At 38.7% G+C, this 21479-nt stretch overlaps 1 protein-coding gene across 2 annotated transcripts in view; it reads right to left on the bottom strand.

Moving 5' to 3' along the window:
• NXPH1 (neurexophilin 1) overlaps positions 1-21479 on the bottom strand; it is a 281566-nt gene that overhangs the window by 229355 nt on the left and 30732 nt on the right. The window lies entirely within an intron of this gene.

Raw genomic sequence — 21479 nt, 5'->3', positions numbered from 1 at the left:
TCAAGTGCTAAAAATAACGTTTAAGATCCACTCATCTAACTCAACCTTCTAATTTTACAAATCTGGATGTAAAGCCCAAACACCTGAGATGTTGTAAGCAGTTTGTTACAAGATGTAAACAAAAATCCAGATGTGCTAAATCCCAATCTAGTGCTCCTTCCACGGCACTATTAATACTGGGAACTCTAGGTACTTATAGTACCTAGCACCTAAAAGTTCCTAAGTCGAGGAAATAGGGAAGCAGAAGTTAGCAATATATTATGTTGCTAACAGCTTTTATGCATGTCACACTGGGCAGTTTGCAAAGGCATTCATATCCATTTGCTTATTCCTGTGTATTTACAACAAACTGCAAGGTATTTAGAGCGAGTATTCCATTTATTCTGATGAGGAAAACTAAGTTTTGAAGAGATCAAATGTAGTTGTAGTTAACCGGTAAGTAGCAGAGCTGAGACAAGAACGCAGCTCTTCTAACCATTCTATCCAAGACTCCATTCGTTACCACACCGAGGCAAGGCCACTCCACTCCACTGTCACTCAAGTGCCTCTTACCAAAGATGGAAACTAGGACTCAACACATAGGCTAACTCATTGGTTGACCATATTAATAAGTACTCTGAGGTTAATTACAGATTTAGCAGAAAGGAGTCAATGATCATGACCAGTGTGAGCCTTTGGCACAGGAAAGGAAAAACGAGGCATGCATGTCATTGTCACCATTCTTGATTTAAAATGCCAAAAGTTCAGAAGAGAGTAAAAGGCTGGAATACTAAGGCTTAAATCCTGAGCGAGGGCAGGCTAGCTCTTCATGTAAGTCATATTATCTGCCAGTTTAGGCTTGGGAAGCCCAGAAGGGGACCTAAAGGCCCCCAAAGTCATATGAACAATAAGTGCTTCCAGACATTTCCTTCACCTAAACAGCTCCTTGCTAAAAACTGAAGTGGCCTGACTAGAGGAGGTTCGATTGTGTGGGAAATGGACTTTAAAAAGGGAAATGAAACCACCCTCATTTCACTGAGGCACAATCAGATGCCTGTGTTTGGGCACTGCTGACAGTGGCCAGATTCCACGCACTCATTTGGGAAAGCCAGTGAGGCTCATGGAAACACTCTCCCCTGTAATTTAGCCCCAGCTGTTCAAGCTGAGGCTGCTCTTTAAAGTGTAGCAAACTGGTGAAAACCTCAAGTTCAGCAGTTTCACTCTGTTGGGCCAAAGCTTCTGCAGAGTCCCAGCCCACGGATTCTGCTACATTGGCCAGATGCTCAGGGCCTCCCGAGCCAGTCTTAGACGGAGCTCCATAAAGTCAACAGGACTCCATGTTCCTAGGTCCAGGCCAAAATGAAGAAGCCCGAAGGAGGCCTTGGGTCCTGGTCAGCTTGTTCTACAGCACAGAGTCTGGTCTGTGCAAAAACTCCAGACCACTCTCAAAACCGAAGTCATCAGAATTTATTTTAAAAACCACTTTTTAGAGCAAGATAAAGCATTTTTACGGTGGTAGAGGGGTTGGTTGGTTTGTTTGTTTTAGTATAAGTTACATTGCTTCCTCTGAATATTAACTTCCTCCTAGTAAAATATCTCCAAGCTACAAACAAACCCAAAAGCAATGCAACCAAGCTTCCTATTTCACCTTTGACCTCTGTGTTTCATTTTATATTATTTATTTCATTCTCTAATACTCCCAAGCCCTCAAATTCAAAAATCTTTCCTGGGGCTGGCCCAGTGGCACAGCAGTTATGTTCACACATTCCACTTTGGCAGTCCAGGAATCACAGGTTCAGATTCCAGGTGTGGGCCTACATACCACTTATCAAGCCATGCTGTGGCAGGCACCCCACATATAAAGTAGAGAAAGATAGGCATGGATGTTAGCTCAGGGCCCATCTTCCTCAACAAAAAGAGGAAGATTGGCAGCAGATGTTAGCTCAGGGCTAATGTTCTTAAAAAAAATTAAAAAGAAGAAGAAAAAAATCTTTCCTGGGGCCAACCCTGTGACCTAGTGGTTAAGTTCAGCACACTCCACTTTGGCGGCCCAGGTTCGCTTCCCAGGCTCAGACCTACACGACTTGTTAGTAGCCATGCTGTGGTCGCAACCCACATACAAAATAGAGGAAGACTGGCACAGATGTTAGCTCAGGGCAAATCTTCCTCAGCAAAAAAAAAAATCTTTCCAACAAATATTTTTATGGAAGTTTATTTTCTCTCCCAGGATGTTTCTATACCCATCCCATCACCATTGCAGCTGAGTAAATTGCACCTTTGCAAGTGCCTCTGATAGATACTCCATGGCCTAATGCAAATAATTTCCCTTCAGTCCTCTCCAGTCACTCTGGCATTATTTATGAAGCAGTTTATTCTACATGAGTTCTGCAAAGAAGAAAAGAGAGTTGACTGGTGTAATCATAGCTGGGTATTCCTTTTCTTTTTCTAGATGTTGACTGAAAAGGTAGACCTTGAATGGGGTTTCAAAAGTCTCCATCAATGTCCATGAAAAGGCTACTGTGGCTCCTCAGACATTGGACAGGATGCAGGGCATGTGTGATCCTCATCCCTGAGCACTGGTGTGCAAATGAAACCTCACTACTTGAGCCCCTCATGTCCAGTTTCTGTCAGCAATTGAAGTGTCTGGAAGATAAAAGAATCTCACCATGAAATGAAAAAATAATTCCTTTAGAAACATCCCTCTTGACAACGACTAAATGTGTACACCATGATTGCAAACACTTAGTGAATCACTAAGGAAAAAAAGACTTAATTTCTAGGACTGCTTGTGGGAGAAGGAGAGTTTGCCTTCCACAATGTACCAGTCTTGGTGACTCATTTTTCTTCTTACAATTCTCAGGTGGCCAAGTTCACACAAAGGATGGATAGATTAAATAAAGACCAACTCTAGCTTCTGCAAAGTACAGCTTGTAGTCATTGTTAGCAGCTATTCAAGGAGTGCTAAGGCATGAGAAAGCCACTTAGGCAGTGGTTTAGTCCACTGAGATTTATTGCCCAGCTCCCTGACGCCTCAGTGTTAGAAATTCTCACTGAAGACAACAAGCCTATAAAGTCACGTTGTTTTCCCTGGAGGCAAATAAAATGCAGAAAAATGCTCGATTCCAAAAAGAAATTACCTCTTTTGAACCACGTCAATTCTCTAGAGCATTGGGTATGCTCTCATGCAAAAGTGGATTTGCCCTCTACTTTAAAAGTCTTCGGACTTTAGGCATTAAATAAGATCTCAGACCACATATATAAGCAGGAGAAGAATCACAGAATTTACCTGGGAGGGGAAATAAAAATCCCATCCAATCTTATTTTCCCTTTTGGTTTTAACTTTTTAATTGTAAAATAAAACACAGAAAAACACACAAAGCTTATATATAGTTTGAGTTATTATAAGGCAAACGTCCTGCAACCACCCCCTAGGTCAAGATAGAGACTTTTGCCATTCACCTAAAACACCCCATCTGTATCTCAAACATCATCCTCCTCCCAAAAGATACCACTATACTAATTTTTATAATAATCACTTCTCTATGGTTTTATCACATAAGTGCACTTTCCTAGATATATTTTAGTCATGGCCATTTTATTATTTGGATACATATTTTAAGTCTATTTTAATTCACAGTTTTCTCAGCTATCCCTTTCATTGCCTTACAATTTATTTGTCCAAGGATCTGAGGCATTTGGCCTGCAGAGTTTCTCACAGTCCAGATGCTGCTGACAGACACAGTACAGTTCAACAGGTTCCTCTGCCCTGTGTATTCCCTGCAAATCGACAGCTGGATCCAGAACCTTGAGTAGGTTTGGGTTCCACCCCTTTGCAAAGACCCTAATTAGTGTGGTCTTTCATCAAAAAGCACTTAATGTCTGGTTCTGTCTCTCTTTTTCTGTTAGCAGCTGTTGAGGCTTATGCCTAAATCTAGTAATTTATTTGGGGTTTGTAAAATGGTGATAGTTAAATTTTATCCATTTATTAGTTAAAATATTTTTGTAAAGAAATGCTTCCTTTCATCTACTATTTGTTTTCCCAGTGGTCCACATTGGAAAAGCACGATAAATGTTTGATTCTTTCCTTCTACTCACTCATTTTCAAGAAAATGAATTGGTTCTCTAGAATCTTCTGAAAATGGCCAAGTTTTTAAAATACAATTATGTACTCAAAAATTTAAGCATAATTTATAGGTTTCATTTAATTGCAATTATTATCTCTTTTGAAGCTTAAATTGTCCTAATGGGAAGCTGTTAAAGTTGGTTCCTGAGTTCTTTTGACATAACTCCAGTAGTTTTGATAGCTTCCTAGCTATATGATGTGACAAGATGTTCCAGATTAATCCTGTACATTTCTTGTCACAGACCTAGAAGAAGTCAATTCTCCAAGTCCTACTTTCTTTTAATTGGAAATGTTATTTCAAAGCTACAATCTGGATGTTAGGTGTGCCCTTTGCCACTGGGTTGATCATTGTCTCTAGGCCTCTCCAGTAGGCAGAGATAGGAAATAGATATACATTCGTATATTTATACATATGCAATACTTCATAAGTTCATACTGATGTTCCTAATTCAAGAAATAGTGCTTTTTATTCAATCATTTCAATATTACATCTATATCTCCTTGCTTCCACACCAAAAATTATAATTCTTGAAGACACATAGGATAATAGAATTAGAAAATCACATACTCATTTACTTTTTCCCATATTACATACATAATTCTCAGAATAACAATACTGATACTACCACCACCAATATAATTAATGAGAACAGTTTCGACACATTTACTTCCAAATGTTTCCCCCATTTGTGTCCCCATTTTTATATTTATTCTTTATCTACATTTTACAGCATACTGGTATTTTATAAATACTTATTCCCTTTTAGCCCTTGCTTAGTCTTCATTCTACAAGTAACTGTACATTTAATAATCTTCCCTAGTCCAAATGGCAATGACTCTCTAGCTGTTTTCATTGCCTGAAGTTTATTCTCTAGCAGGTTCCTTAGAAAAATCTCATAGGAACAATATTCTTAGGTAATTGTCTGTTAATAAAAATTTATGCTCTTCACATTTGAAAGTCAGTTTTTCTAGCTACAAAAATCTTTGGTTCGTATTTTCTTTCTTTGAGTTTCTTAAATATGTTACTCCATTTTCTTCCAGCATAGAGCACTGCTGTCAAAAACAGAAAAGGGTCTGATGATGATCTAATTTTCTTTCCCTTATAGTCACTTTGTTTTGTCAAGATGCTTGAAGGATTTTTTTCATCAAATTTGACTGGAATAAGTCTTGGCATTAATTGTTCTGGACTGAGACTCTCAGCTACATCTTTCCAATATGGAGTTTCAAATCTTTTTTTTAATTTCAGGAACATTTTCTTGAATTGCACTTTTTAGAATTTCTTCTGTTTTCTTGGTTTACTTCTTCAGAGATTCCTATTATACTGATGCTGGATCTTCTTTTTTTCAAAACTTTTTTGCTTCTTTCTTCATTTCTCTTTGACTTTTAAAATTTTTCTCCTTTTCACCTTATATTTCTTTTAAGGCAGTATCTATTATGCTGATTCATTTTTGTATTTATTCTAGTTTAGTCTTTATTTATGAGCTGAGTTTTCTTTTATTTCTGATTCTTTCCTGAGTCACATTTCCTCATTTCTAAGGATTTTTCATTTGGATTAGATTGATCCATACATCAAGCCATTTCTTAATGTTTTAGCTTACTTTTAAATAATACATTACAGTTTTTAACCATGTTTTTCTGGTGGGTTTTTAGAGGGGTAAAGGGAAGTGGTAAATTTTTGCAAGTGCCCGTGCAAGTTAACTCCTAACTAAACGATCCAACTTAAACCTCAGAGAAATTTCCATCTGCTACACCTCCCCAGTCATCATGCATTCATTCTTTTATTCAGCCAACAACGTCTAATGAGCACCTACTATATGTGTTGGAATGGGGATCAAATTATTAATAAGATTCTTAATGACTAAGAAAATGAATGCTTAATGAGACAGACATGGTCTCAGCCATTACAGCTTTACAACCTAATAAGGGAGTCAGAAAATCAAACAGGTAATTATAATGAAATCCTTAAAGACAATCCACCTCTGTGGTCCCCAACCTTTTTTCTACCATAACGTACATGAGGGATAGAACAGCAATAGGCAATAGGCTAACTAGGCAGTGATGATTCTTCAGCTCAGAAAACATGTTTCCTTAGGGCAGCACATCAAACCATTCTCCACCTGCTTCTGATACAGCCATCCTCCCCACCACTACCCCCGCAGCAGGAGGTGACTCCTATTAAGAATTGTTGGTCTAACTCAAGCACTAAAATGCCATTAAACCTAGAAATATATTAAGAGGCCCATTAAAGGCTTGTGACAAAATTAGGCACATTTGCATATTCCTTTTTTTAATTATATAGTTCTCTCTGTCCTATGGTACATTAATACGCACTTCTAGGCAAAAGCTAGGAAGGAAAGAGAATTACTGCTGTTTCCCGGTGACCCTCACCTCAAGGAAATATATTCCTTCAGCTGAAGAGATAACCTACAGTCATCAGTAACTTGCACCCTAGCAACAAAATTATAAAGAAACAAGAAAGGGCGAGTAAACGCCAGGTGGACAAATACACCAATCTTTGGGCAGATCAGATTTTTCTCTTTTTTTATTGCTTATGGGAACTGTGGGAGTTTTCTGCCCCAGGCCGTCTACCAGGGAAGTACCTTTTTAGAGTTGTGCCTCAGACTGTTGTCTCCATTATAGAACCAAGAAGGAGGGGATGAATTCTTCATCTGTTCACTCTCCCAACTACACAGACGCAATGTCATTTGGGGTACTATTTAACATACAGACAAGCCCCAAGTCTCACAAAAATGTGATCACATTTGAACTTAGATACCTACCTTTAGCCAAAATTCCCAGCCAATATATGAAGTGAAATAAATTTGTGGTGCCTGCAAGGAGTGAGGAACATTTGCAATCTGCTCTAGAAGTCAGCTCATGGAACACTTTCACGTTGTTAGACTTTAAATGCAATGATAGAGTCATTATCTTTATTCACAGAAAGCAGGCCTATTGTTGACATACTTCATAGCTAAGGTAGAAAAAACAACAACTGCATAGAGTTGCATTTCAGGATGTCAGATCAGAGGATGTTTAGTGTTAAAATATCATTAAACATTAACTAAAATAACACTATGTGTCAAATATGAATCTGAGAGTCTTGAGGGGAAAGAAAACAAGACAAGATCTGAATAATGTTAGAAAGGGCAGAAAATGAATTGAGTCTGATCTCAGATAAGAAATGAATTAGGGTAAGAGGGTTCTGTTAGGAGAGATCCAAAGAGCATATCCGTGCTGGGGACATCAAGACACAAACCCAGGCCCAAAGGAAGAGAAAAAGATTTTAAAAAGTAGGTCAAGTGCTTCAGTGAAGAAGTTGGTCAGCTGATAGAGAAAGAATCAGGGCTTTCTCATACTCACTGATGCCACTCAACGTGTTGCTAAGAATGGGTACCATAGTGAGGGATTCATGAACTTCCTTTAAATATATACATAATGGGAGAAGGAAATACCACATCTTTAAAAGGGAGAATCCATAAATATTTTCATATTCTGAAAAGGGACTCTAATCCCCCAAATGTTAAGAAATCTTCCATAGAAGAACTTAAATTACTTTCAGGATCAACAGAATAATGTTAGCATCATTTCAGACTCACTCCCAATCGCATCACCCTAAGAACAAACAAACAAACATATTCCCTGTTGGCAAGGTGAGAGGAACCTGGAGAGGGTGGGTAGGGGTGGGGCACATGGCCACTAGCTGGAATAAAAACAATTAGTGACAAAGGTCATAGAATCCAAAGCCTGTTTGCGATAACATTTTACTATGAGTAAGTTTTACTTCAACAAAATTGTTTAGCAGTCCCGAGTCAATGATTACGTACGTGATATCAGATCCTCCTTATTTTAATGGGGGAGAAAAGGAAAGAAAAGAAGGAATAGAGAAGTAAAAGGATAAAAACATTGGAAAACACTAGCATTATGAACTTGAAGGAGGAAAGATCTTCCCACCAAAGAGGAAACACTTGGCACACTAAAATTTCTTCCATAATTGGTCATGATTGCCATGCTCTGGGCAGCACAAAGGGAAGGCATATGAAGGCAGCCAGTTTCATGTAATTCATAGAGGGTTATTTTTTGGTCTAGTTGATTTTTCCATATGACTATTGCTATTTCTTATAAATGCTCTCCATTCCATGGGTTTCTTTAATTATGATATAATGGTAAATCACATCCAACTTTACCTTCATATACTTCATCTCAAATCTTCTCAAATGATCCATTACTTTTAGACCAAAGTTAAGTGGTACAACCTTATAGTTTGGTTATGGAACAGGAAGATTCATATTAAAGGGAAACATCAAAGGATGCATAAAGCCTCTGAGGTTCCCTCTAAGGAGACCAAGCAGAAGAGCTGAAATGGAGCCTGTGGGGGACAAGCCTGGATGGGACTCAGGCTTCACATCCTAGAACTCTCTACACAAGATTTAAACAACTGGAGTTTAGGGATTTCTGAAGGACTCTAGGAAGGTGGAGGCAAAAGCAAAGAGACTAACACGCTACAGGAAAACCATGCCTCATTACCCTTCAAATCAGAGTGCCTCTGCACAGCCAAGGCTGGCCTCCCACAAGGAGAGGTGATGTCCAGAGTCAGGACTTTGCTTGTGGCCTCCCTGCTCTCAGACCTGCTTCTACCTTTTTCCTCAGGCCTCACTTACATGTATTCTACTCACCTTGGGAGAAGGTTCCTGCAACAACCAGTGTGGCCCCAACTTCATGACATATTCAACTTGAACTCCAGCTGAGAGGGAAGAAAAAGCCAGTGGGAGCCGCATAATATACTAAGGATAGAGAGAGGTGCGTGAAAGTGAAGTTGGAAAAAAGAAAAATGAAAAACAGTGGGCTTGGATGAAGGAAACTAGAAGAAAATGGTCAGTGATTAGGCCTGGGTTGAGTCAAACCCTGTGAACTACTATGCAACAATGGAAATCGTCTTTGCTAATATATGCAATAATACAAGGGAGATGTTCACAGTGTACTGGTTTATGATAAAAGCAAGTTACAAAATAGTTTGCAGAGTATCTACTCATTTTTGTAAATATATCTAAACATGTAGAGGTTAGTATACTCATGTATGTATTATATTAGGTGTGTGAGAGAGAGATGGGAATACAGACAAAGGCCAAGAAGACAGGAGGATGTACAAGAAAACACTAACACGAGTTTATTTTGTGTGATAGGATTATTGACAATTTTCTTCTTTTTTGTGCTTCTCTATACTTTCCAACTTTTTACAATACATACAATAATACTAGTAATTAATAAAAACAAGAAAGCTTTGCTACTACTTCTTTTTCCGCATCTTTCTCCCATCACCCATCTGATGAAAATTTGTGATCAAAATTGTTTGTACCAATTGAAGAGAAAGAAAAAAATAGCACAAAGTATGCGTAACAATCATCACAATCCTAAAATTGTCTTTACCTGCCTGATTCTTAATTCCAACCAAGTCCTCCCATATTCCCAATTACAATAAGGAAAATAAACATCATGAAAGAGAACATCAAACTCAGATTTCTGACAAGGCAACAGTTAAAATTCATGAGGGTACATTTTGCTGTTAATTGGCTATCCACCATTAGAAACCCAGCTTTTTGATTCAGAATAGTCACAGCAGGCCCTCACAGATTGGCTAATGAGCTGTCCACTCACGGGTGAGTCCAGCTATTTATCAAGCCCCTGGGTAATTTGGAAGAAGCTCAGGATACCTGCAGCAGTTCAAGTGGAAAATGAAATCTGAGTAGCCTATAAAGGGGAAATGACATCCTGCTCAAGCTGAAAACGTCTGTTCGTTGGGGGTGGATTCATCTAGGCTTAGTCAAATTGGACTGAGAAGTTAACTAAAAGGAACGTCTATCATTGCTGGGGTTTGGCAACTTGCCTTCTCTCCGAGAAAAGCGTGGCACTTTAATATCTACCTCAAGTCACTGTCTACTGCCTCAGAATGACTTTAGAACTAATAAATGAGAATATAATCTATTTAGACAGAAAACAGTGTAAGGAGAAGGAATACTGAAAAAATAACGCCAAAGTTTGGTGAAAGGAGACAAGATGTTGGAACAGACAGTACTGTACACTAATAAGTGATATGCAAAAAATTCCAATAGGAGAGCAATTATTTAAGTGAGTTTTCATCTGAATCTTCCCACCCACATGTTAGTTTTAGGCTGCAGGAGGCATAAAAGGACACTCAAGCTTAGCAATGTCAGCCAACTGTCATCCTGTCAAGAGCACAGACAAATAGTCACCATGGAAAATCAATAGCCGTGGGAAAAAGCCTTTCTTGTACGTTTATGATGGATAACACAGCCTGGGTGTAATGCATTGAAACAACTAACTTAGATGATGCAGTCTGCTTCGGTCAATGATTTTCAAGCCTTGGTTGGGAACAGCCGCACTGCTAAAGCATTTACAGTTCTAGGCACTTGACAGTGGCCATTTCCCTACATCGAAGAAGTAATCCAGAGGTGTTCCCTGAAAACTCCAGGTGTGGTAATAGTAAGAAAGAGTAGAAAGGACCATCAGTTATGCCGTGGCTAAACGCCATAACTGGAAAAGTGGCTCTTGGCCACAGATCATTCTCTTCTTTTAGAATCAGAGGGCAGCACAGAACACTAATAGTAATCTACCCCTTTTATGTAAGGTCCACGAGGTGATGTTTCAGTGAGGAGGTAGATTGGCTCTGTTATTCAACTATGGGGAAAACGGAACATCAGAGCAGTAGTGGCTTTTCCAAACTTCTAGAAGCCTGTGGGAAAGCTGGGTCTAGGTGTTAAAACCAAGTGAGTTTCCCTCTTTTAGTCCAGATCCTTGTATTCAACCTCCTGCCTCCATTGGCAAGTGGAATCTGTTGTGGCTAATGAGCTGGTTCCCTCCACAGGCTGGTTTCACTCTTTATTAGGCTAAGGATGATTTGCGACCAACAGCTCCTCTGCCTCGGCCTGGTGATTTCTTCTATCTCCTCTCCTGCCACAGGGGAACTCTCGGGAGTGGCGTCCCAGCTAGAGTTTCTTTCCCCCCAGGCACTTGGGCCCATCCAGGAGGATGGCATTCACAGCATTTCCAGACACCACAACCTCTGAGAGCACTGGAGGCAACAAGGCAGGCAGTCCAGTGACGGAAACACAGACCGAGACAAGGACAGCCACAGCCTCACACAGGCTCTGACTCTGATGCAGGGTGACTTTGGACAGCCCATCCAACCCCTTTGTGACTCAGCTCCTCATCTGTGAAACAGTGATGATCTTATCTCTCTCACTGGGTGGTCAGGGAGTCAAATGAAATCATGAATATGAAAGTACTTTGAAAAATGCTCACTCATAAAACTACAGAATTTTAGAAGGACCTTAGAGATCATTTAGTGCAGTCCCTTATAAAGATGAGGAAACAGTCCCCAAGTGCTGACATCACTTGAACAAAGTCAAACAGAAGCAGAGCTTCTATACAAGTCAAAGCACAATTATTACAAATGAGTACAATTCCAGTGTGACTGCAAATATATTAATAGCTTATTTTTCTTTCTTCTTAGCACAAAAAAACCCCACAATTCCTATAGAAATAAAAGGAAATAATCAAGGAGGCCACCAAGTTTAGAATACATAATAAATGGCTTATTGTTATTACACTGTAAGCGTGATAAAATAATATTATTTACATTTTCAGTTTTTATGGCCACACTATAGGGCAGCATAAAATAAATAAATGAATAAAAATTACTCATCATCCATCTCTCAAGAAATATATCAATGTTAACATGATGGTAAACACCGCTTACCATGAGATTACACACTACCTACTGTTTTGTAATCTGTTATTTTGAGTGAGAAGAATTAAAAATGCCATTCTATGTCTTCCAACAAAGTAAAATCTGTGAAGCACGTTAATAATGAAAAAATGAAAGAGTTATAAGGCACTTGGTTTCATGAGAAAAGGAAACCTCCATAAAGTTCTTGATCTATTCTCCAGGGAATCAAAGAATAAATATAGACAGCACATGAATGAAAAAGTTAAAAAATGGTTTCTCCAGTTAGTGGAAGGCCATGGACACATCCATCCTCCTAACGTTCCATGCTAAGTCAAGATCTGGTCTCTAGAAGCAACAAAATGAGTTTCCAAGAGAAGTCACTTCTGTTGTATTGAAATCTATTTCCAAAGCAATCTCGGACTCAACAGCTCCTACCCTGAGTAGCAAAACCGAGATATTGACTTTTTAATATTCATCCTTCTCAAACCTCTGTCTTTCCATCTCTCTTCTGAACTACAGGTCAGTTTTATGAGACTATATCTTTTATGTTAATGATATTCCTGTGACCCAGAGTTTTCACTCCTCACAAATCCTTCCTCTTAGAGTGAGGGCTCATTCTACTTACAAATTCCCTTAAATGCAACTTTTATAGTAGAGTGCTGCCTCATTGGCCTGATCTCCACCTTAAAGAGTGAAACACAAAGATGACGATGTCCCATTGCTTGTTCTCGTTAATTCTGAGATGCTAAACTTGGCAGTTCCACATAAGTCATTCAGACCCAATATGGATAAAACCAGGCCTGCTGAAGTAGCTCTGATTTTCAGAGATGAACCCATTGGAAACCGAAATGCCATCACTTTGCATCTGCCCACTGCCTGATTGTCCAAAAAGGAAACCCAAAAAGGTCCAAGTAGTTACTCCCTTTATTGCCCTTGCCCTAACCTCCAGTTATCTTCCTAAACCGCAGAATTTTGTAAGATCCCATCCTCACATCCACGCTATCCTGCCATTTTCCTCTTTTTTATTCAAAATGGTTTTTTTGTCACCCTGGAGGCATAGTTAGTGGGGAGGAGCAGAGTTCATAATAATCGGCCCTGAAAACATTGTGTAAAAGTAGTCTCTTGCAGCCAGCTGGTGGCTGAGTGGTTGGGTTTGTGCTCTCTGCTTCAATGGTCCAAGGTTTCACGGATTTGGATCCACGGCACAGATACGGCACCGCTCATTGGCTGTGCTGAGTTGGTGTCCCACATAGCACAACCAGATAGGACCTACAACTAAAATGTGCAACTGTATACTGGGGGGCTTTGGGGAGAGGAAGAGGGAAAAAAGAAGATTGGCAACAGATGTTAACTCAGATGCCAATCTTTAAAAAAAAAAAAAAAGCAGTCCCTTGCAAAAAGGTTTTTATGGTTATTACAGGGCATTTGAAAGAACTTGTTAAAGAACCGTTATAAAAATCCGTATGAAAACAAGACTATGAAATGCATAAATGAGGATCTTAAAAGTGGGTGTTGTTTTATACTCACACCCACATCAACCTCCAGTACAGGTTTGCCCCATCCCTCTGGCCCAGCCAAGTGTCCCTTCCTGAGCTCTATCCCTATTCCTACTTTGCAGTTTTCCCTACAAAGCTGAAGTTGGCCTTAAATGGTCTAAAATTCAAAAGTGGTTCAGCTTTAAACAAAGTATGAATTCTCTGAGAATTTTGGAAACAGCACAGCTTGAATAAGATGAAATGTTTCCCTTTGTAGGAAAATTATTTCCAGATTCAGGATTTGTCAGAAATTTTAGTCTGTTACTCTTGACCACATATCAAAAACTTCAACTCCTTAAATCCCTCTCATTCTTAGATATCTACTAACACCACTCATACATGCATCAATTAGAATCTATATTTCAGCCATCTTAGTGGTCAACGTAGGTCTCTGCAAGATCCATCTGGCAATGCAAGTACAGCATGAACGGCAAATAGAGTCTCTTCTGTAAGCCTGACAAGTTGAGCCCTGGCCAACTCTAGATTCTTAAGCTAAACTCAGCCCAAAAGTACTTTCAATGAATTTGACTGCACCTAAACTGTATTTTCACAACACACTAGATAAGAGATATTTAACTAGATTTAACTAGATAAGAGATACAATTCACATTGCCTAATATTTTCAATATTAAGATATATTCAGAAGCCAAGTAGTAGAATGAGGAGGGTATGGGCTTTGGAAAAGATCAGACTCAGATGGAATCACAGCTCTTCCAATCATAGGCCACATGGACTTGAGCAAGCCCATGATCACTAAAGTTCAGCTTCCTCATGTAATATTAGAGTAATGATAATGACATTTCACAGAGATTGTTGCATGGATTAGAGACAATGTATATAAAATGCTCACCATAATGTCTAGCCTATGGTAGATGCTACGTACATGGTAGACTTCTAGAGGTAGCAACAATAGTAACAATGTGTATTTTACCCTCAACATAGTGTGCATTTCAATCCACAACTAGATAGAAGCAATGTGTAAAGATCTCTGGGAGCCTTCATAGTGAACTTATTCTACTTATTCATAGTTAACTTATTCAAGATAAGATGTAAGTTATCAGATTGTTTCCTGAGAAGATACTTTGAAAAAGAAAGATGAAAGACCAGTAGTTTCACAAAAGGGTAAGGGGAGAAGGAACCATTACTGGGGGAAACAGGACTCAGGAAAGAAACAGCTGAGAGCACAAAGACCTATTTGTCCCTTTGTATCATTATGTCCTAGATGACTGTTCTCACAAAGCCGAGAGCTCCTGAGCTAGAACGGAATCACCCAGCACAGTGTCTGGCACCCAACAACTTCTCAATAAAAATGTATTGACAAATAAAGAGGGGGCAGCCCGGTGGTGCAGTGGTTAAGTTCACACATTCTGCTTCGGTGCCCTGGGGTTCGCCGGCCCACATCCTGGGTGCGGACATGGCACCACGTGGCAAGCCATGCTGTGGTAGGCGTCCCACATATAAAGTGGAGGAAGATGAGTACAGATGTTAGCTCAGGACCAGTCTTCCTCAGCAAAAAGAGGAGGATTGGCAGCAGATGTTAGCTCAGGGATAATCTTCCTCAAAAGAATAACAAAAAAAATGTATTGACAAATAAGGGTTGTATTTATGTTCGTGTGACTATTATCACAGATAGTCCATGGGTCACTATAAAAGAAGTCATTTTCAAAGTCTAGATAAACTCATTGTGCAAGTCTAGAAAAGTCCAAGTCTTAAAATTCCAGAGATTGCAGGATCTCCAAAATTCACACTAGTGCTTTAAAAAATATTTTTTAACATGTTCACCTTTTTCTTTGTATAATATAGAACTCTGAGGGTATTGACGTGATTTTTCTACATTTTAATATCTTTTTTCTGTGTCTTAAATATAAGATTTCTTATATTAAATATTTAAATTATTTAATGTAAATTCTTAAATTAAACATTTCTTTTTTCTGCATTTTAAATATCTTATCTTTTTTCTGACTTAAATATTTACTTTTAGGTGAGTTTTGAATTTACGAATTAAAAAAATAAGCATTTCAACAGAAGCATTTAGTTAAAAACAAGGTTCGTATATCAATATTATCAAGGAAAAGAAATAGTCTTAAAACCACAGATAAAATGTAATAATCTTAAAAAATTGATTAACTGCCTTATGTGTTTTTCCAGAAATAGAAGCAAATGAGATAAATTCTTCTAGATGAAACCACCTTTCCAGAATTTCATCTCAGGTAATTTTTTATACTAGCACACTTAGAATTATAGCTCAAATCTAAGATCTAAAATTATGATAGCATAACTACTAGAGAAGAATTTACCAATAAATTTTTTTAAAGTATCTTCAACAGATCAGCTGCAAGCAGCACAGAAATTTAACCCAAAACTTTGAACCTTCTGTCTAAGGCTGGTGTTAACTCAGAGGCTGCCAGGGAAAGTGCGGCGCGTTAAGTTAGGGGACGCCTGCAGGCCAGAGTTCCCTGGTCAATGGTGAGTAGTGGTAGCAGGACATGGGACACATCTTAGGTTAAACAACACAAGTTCAAAACCAAAAACCAAGCATAAGGTTTTCTATTTATGGACGAAATCGCATAGATAGAATGAGATACGAGAAAAAAAATGCAGACTGCGACAAGCATGACTTTTATCTAATAGTCAGCATTTTCAGAGAAGAGGCTTTTCAAGTCAAAATGCAAATAGGCTTTAAATTTTTTAACTGCTTTTAAATCCTCTTCAACTTCTCCAAACTCATCTGCATATCATTCTTAGAAGAAACTCTAAGATAAGATCATTTTCACTTGGCCATTTGCTGACATTTGTCTGACTTTATTTTTAAAGCTCTAGCCAACTTCTAGATTTGATTTCACATAGCATCCTATATATCATATTCTGTAAGGATTTATGTTTATCATTTATCCTATAACCTGATATGTTTGTCTTAGAAATTTTGGTGAAAGCATATTAAAACATGGTACAAAATACTTTCCTTACTTATTTTTTCTGCTCCATTTAAATGGAGTATGGACAGATCACAATTTCTTTTCTCCTTTTTATTTTTCTGCAATTTATTTCACAACTAAATGCTCAATAAACTTTATTAATTAACTGCATTCAAATTATGGGCATCCCTACAGAGTGCAATCAATAACACTGATAGCATGAGTTGCCCGAAAAACTTGGAATGGGCCTCAAAATAAATAGCAGTGCTTGGTAATAAATTTCTTGAAGAAAATAGGCAGAATACTCACTAATGCCTTTCTTCCAAGAAAATGTCTGTTCATGATTATTCACTTTAAATCAAAAAGTTCTAAATTGAGAATGGTTGCTATCTTGTTACTGCTGACCACATTAACCAACTGGTCCTAATTACAACCTGATACCTGTGAACTTCCAAGATGCTCTAGCAAGATCTAAAGATGCTTTACTGAAAATTCAACAGTTCAACCTGGCAAAGGTTTTGCCACCTCCTTACTCTACCCCTCGCTTAGCTTATATATCTGCTGTCTCAGGCTCATGCTTTTAGAAAATTAACTACATAAAGAGCATAAGATATAAGAAAGTCTGCAAGAAGATTAGGGAAACTCAGGAAATTAGTGTCCTAAGGGGAGCCATAATAAAAGCCTAAGTTGAAAATGTCTCAGAACAGATAGGAAGCGTCTGTAAATCATATGCCAACTATATGCAAATGTGCATGATATGGCCTTAGGGAGATTCTAGAAGAGGCCTCATCACCTGGTGCTTCTATGGTTCCTCATTTAGCAGTATTTAGCTACTAATACCCTTTCATAGACCTATAAAATACATTGACCTTTTCAACCAGATTTGAGTTAAACTTGGCTATACAGAAGAGGCCCAAACTAATCACAGGCTTCCATACAGAAAAAGGTACTCCACAATGGGAGGATTTTGCAGGACTTGTACCCAAATAATAAAAAACATTCATTCAACACTAAGTGTCAGGCAGTGTGCGAAGTGTTTTATATTTCCCTCATTTATATTATTCATCCTCAAAACAGCCCTAAGGGAGCTATTATCTCCATTTTACAGAGGTAGAAACTACTACAGTCTAGAAAGATGAGGGAAAAGGTCCCAGGTTACATAGCTAGCAAGTGGCAAAGTCCATATTTGCATCAGTCCTGATGACCAGATCCTGGGCCCATGACCACTGCTCTACACCACCTCCCACTGGGCTCATGACCACTGCTCTACACCAGCTCCCACACTGATAACTTGGGGTCACAAATGGAAAGAAAAGTGAATTTTCAGAACTAGGGAACAAAGGACTAGGATTCAGCATCTCCTAAGGTTTTTCTAGGTCTAAAATTCTGATTTTTTTTCTAAATGGGTAATATGAGTACTATCACAGGAAATCAGATAAAAGGATTTTTCACATCTCATCTTCCTCAATAATATATTAAAAACTAAGAATATATGAATTCATAATATCCCTTAGAATCTTTATCTAGATGTGGGGCTAAAGAAAATTGGAACTTGAATAAATCATCACTCCAGCTAACACTGCAGACACCTTTATTCTCCCAAAGATGTCTATATTTTATTTTTCTTTTCAAAAAAATTCATCATTTAAATTGCAAAGAACAGCCTTATCTGTTCCCTTGTTTTAGTGCCTCTATACATCACTGGTTCTGCTGACCTAATAAAAAGAGCTCATCTTCCTCATATTAATTGATGGACCAAATCACTGATTAGCTTGCGTCCAATGTGTGTACAGACTAGGACTGTATTTAATATATCAACCCCATTAGCTGCTTAATGTCATTTTCAAGATTTAACAAAGCAAATTCAAAAGCCCATTCAACAAACTTCCTGACAATATGATGGTGCTGGTCTTGATTTTCTTTAATTCATTAATTCTTTGCATTTTGTAACCACTTTTCAAGATGCTCATGAAAGTCAGGAAGAGTCAAGAGAGGCCAAGAGTATCAAATTCCCTTTCACTACTTCCCATTTTTTCACAGATAATTTCATTAAGAATGACCTAAGTGAACTGAAGTAAACCAAGGAATAGCCTCAAGATTCCGCCTCAACACCTAGGAACTACCCACTGAAATTGCCCTGTCCACTGGATTAGAGACTTGGAACTGATGGGGAGGGGGAGGGTGGGGAGGGACTTCTCGCTTTCCTCTTCAAAGCTGCGGGCAGAGCAGCCTCCAGCTTTGTTAATACACAGCACGCCACCATCACCTCTGCTCAGGGGGCTGCTGAAATCCCCATGAGAGTCACATTGTGTGACATGAAGCCAGCTATTGCTAAGTGAGGTCTAGGGAATAATTAGAAAGCAGGCATTTTGACTTTTAAATATTCCACTGTCTTTAAGTAGTTTAAATAATTCCTAAGCATAAGTGCCGCTGGGGAGAGCAGAGTGTCAGCAGCAGAATGGATGTTGTTGCTAACAGCCAGCAGCTGGAAAGGGACTGTGACAATGCCCCCTGCTTTGCAATACTTTCCTGGTATCCTGCACTACACTGACTCAGGAGTCTAACAGCACAATGTGGGAAATTAGAGCTCATCTATCTACTTGTCAGGGACACTGCAGGCATCCCATGTACAAGCCTTCCCAGCTTGACCCGGGCTAAGCTAGACCATGACCTGAAAGGAAGCCTTTCAGGGGTGAGAGGACTTTTATGGTAATTAATCCTGAAGGAGGCACAATCCCCAATGTCACCTGAACATAGAGGAGCAAGTAGGAAATTCCACTATTCTACGTTGTTTATAGAGATCACACTGAAAAGGGGCTATGTCAGAAATTCTAAAGGAAAACCAAGTGTTTCTATAAGGATGCCATGACAATCCTCTGGATGTTTTAATTAGATTTCACTCATGCTTTTCCATCAAACTAAGACTTCCTCATGCAATTGAAAACTTTTCTTTTAGATTTTTGGAAGACCTCTTGTGCTGTATCTTTTCCTTTTGTCCTTTCTGTTATAAGTGCCACCATTTCTATTTAGAGCTGCTTCCCAGCCCCCTAGCCCCAGTTCTAGTATCTACATCTACCTCTTAATTGGCCTCCGTGTCTCCTTCTCTCCCATGTGGCCTAGATCACACCGCCAGATTAATTTCCCAAAGTACACTTTGATCATATCCCTCCCTTACTCAAAAACATCAAAAGTCCAAAGTCTAAACTACTTAGGCTAGCATGTGCATATGAATCCTTGGCAATAAATTGTGCCAGTCCAATGAGCAGTACACTCACTATATGAATTCTCAGGAGACTTCCAGACGAGCTGTCAAGAACAGTCTTCAAGGATAAGAAAATAAAACTGCATGCATTACATATCTACTAAGTGCCTCTCATCCACTAAACTCTTTGACAATCATCATTTCGTCTTTATTATCCTAAATTTTAATAAATGAGGAAACTGAGTCTCAACAACCTTCCCAGTTTACCTTAACAGAACTGGGATTCAAATCTAGATCTGCTTAACTCCTACTTTAAAACAAGTCACATTGTTTCACAAGGCTATATAGGTGCCAAGCGCTGTTTTCATATAAAGAGGTTTAATTCTAGCCCCATACATGTAAGAATACCACTTAAGGCATTTGAATTGTCCCTAAGGGATGGGTAAGCTTCAAGAAATAAATGACAGGTATGGAGGGGACAGCTTGTGCATGTTTAGGAAGTAGAGAACAGAGTGATTAGAACGGTGAAATATCAGGAAGATGCTTTGGGGTCCTGGAGAGAACTCAGATAGTGGACTAAGAGATTGCAAAGTGCTTTGAAAGCCTGGTTAAGGAGTTTGGACTTTTAGCCTGTGGGCAACAGGCACCTATCAAATAATTTGAAAAAGATGTATCACAGCTCATTTGTTTTTTAGAAAGAAAAATGACCAAAGCAGTGAGAAGGATGGATTAAAGAGACCAGAGGTCACAGTTAAGGAACGTAGGAAAGGCTCTGCCAATGGATATAAAGAAGATGTCTAGGGAGCGAGATTAAATGGGTTGATTATTGAGGTGGAATTGATAATATTTAGCAGTGTATTAGATACAGGGAACGAGAAAGAGGAGTCAAGAGCTCTGAAAATTGTCAAACGTGATTATATAGGAGCACGAAGGAGCCACTAAGGTAGAGAACAGAGAGGAGGGGAGGGAGAAGAGGAGAAAAGTTTCTGGAAAGATATTGTTTTAAGCAAAAAAGAGGGATAGGAATATGAATCTGGAACTCCAGAGAAAGGTCCAAATGAGATGACGGACAGAGAAAAAAGGTGCTGCCATAGAGTGGTAGAAATAATAAAACAACAGTAACAGCCAGCATTTGTTGACTGCCCATTTTCTGCGAGGTACTGTGCAGACGGCTCTTACATCCTCACTTAGTCCTCGAAACCCTCAGTATACAGACTTGGACACGGATGTTTAGAAAGCTTAAGTGACCAACCCAAAAGACGACACGAACGGTCCACAGAAAAAGAAATACAAATGGCTTTAAGCACGTGAAAAGTGCTTAAACTCAGTCAAAATTAAATAAGTACAAATAGTAAAAGTAAGTTACCATTTTTCATCTGTGAAAACACTAATGATCAAAAATTTAGGATGTGAGAAATAGCTCTCATCCATTGCTGGTGGAGATATAATTTGGGACAAAACTTTTGGAGGGCAGTTTGGAAATATCTATCATAATTTTAAATTTGCCCGCCTTTTGGCCCAACAATTCCACTTCTAAGAATCTGTACTATTGGCATATTTGCACATGAAAGTATGTGTGTGTGTGTTTGTTATTCTTAAAGTTAGCAAACAATAAAGTTACTTGGATTTGGGGGAAATTCAGTGACCCAGATATACTATTTACTTCAAATTAATGATACTTGATACCAGAGTCTCCACAAGGCATTCCTTTGTCTTCTATGCTCCTTAATTTTTTTTATTTTCCTTCTTTCTTTTTCTTTTCCTCTTCCTTAGAACATGGTAGTCACTGAAGTTTCTCTTTGTTCAACTGATGTTTTAAACAAAGAGAGAGAGACAGAACTGGAAAGTGATAAAAGGATTTGTGCCAGCTGGCATTCTGATCATGCAACGTGAGAGAAGGAGAAAGGAGAATTAAAAATTGAACATTTAGGCACAAGTGCTGGAGGACAGTGTCCACTCTCCAGATGTTCTCCTCCCCTGC

The sequence above is a fragment of the Equus przewalskii genome, chromosome 4 (assembly GCF_037783145.1).
Source record: "Equus przewalskii isolate Varuska chromosome 4, EquPr2, whole genome shotgun sequence".
Classification (NCBI taxonomy): domain Eukaryota; kingdom Metazoa; phylum Chordata; class Mammalia; order Perissodactyla; family Equidae; genus Equus; species Equus przewalskii.
Note: the sequence above shows the minus strand (reverse complement) of the source record. Positions and strands in the feature narration are given on the sequence as shown.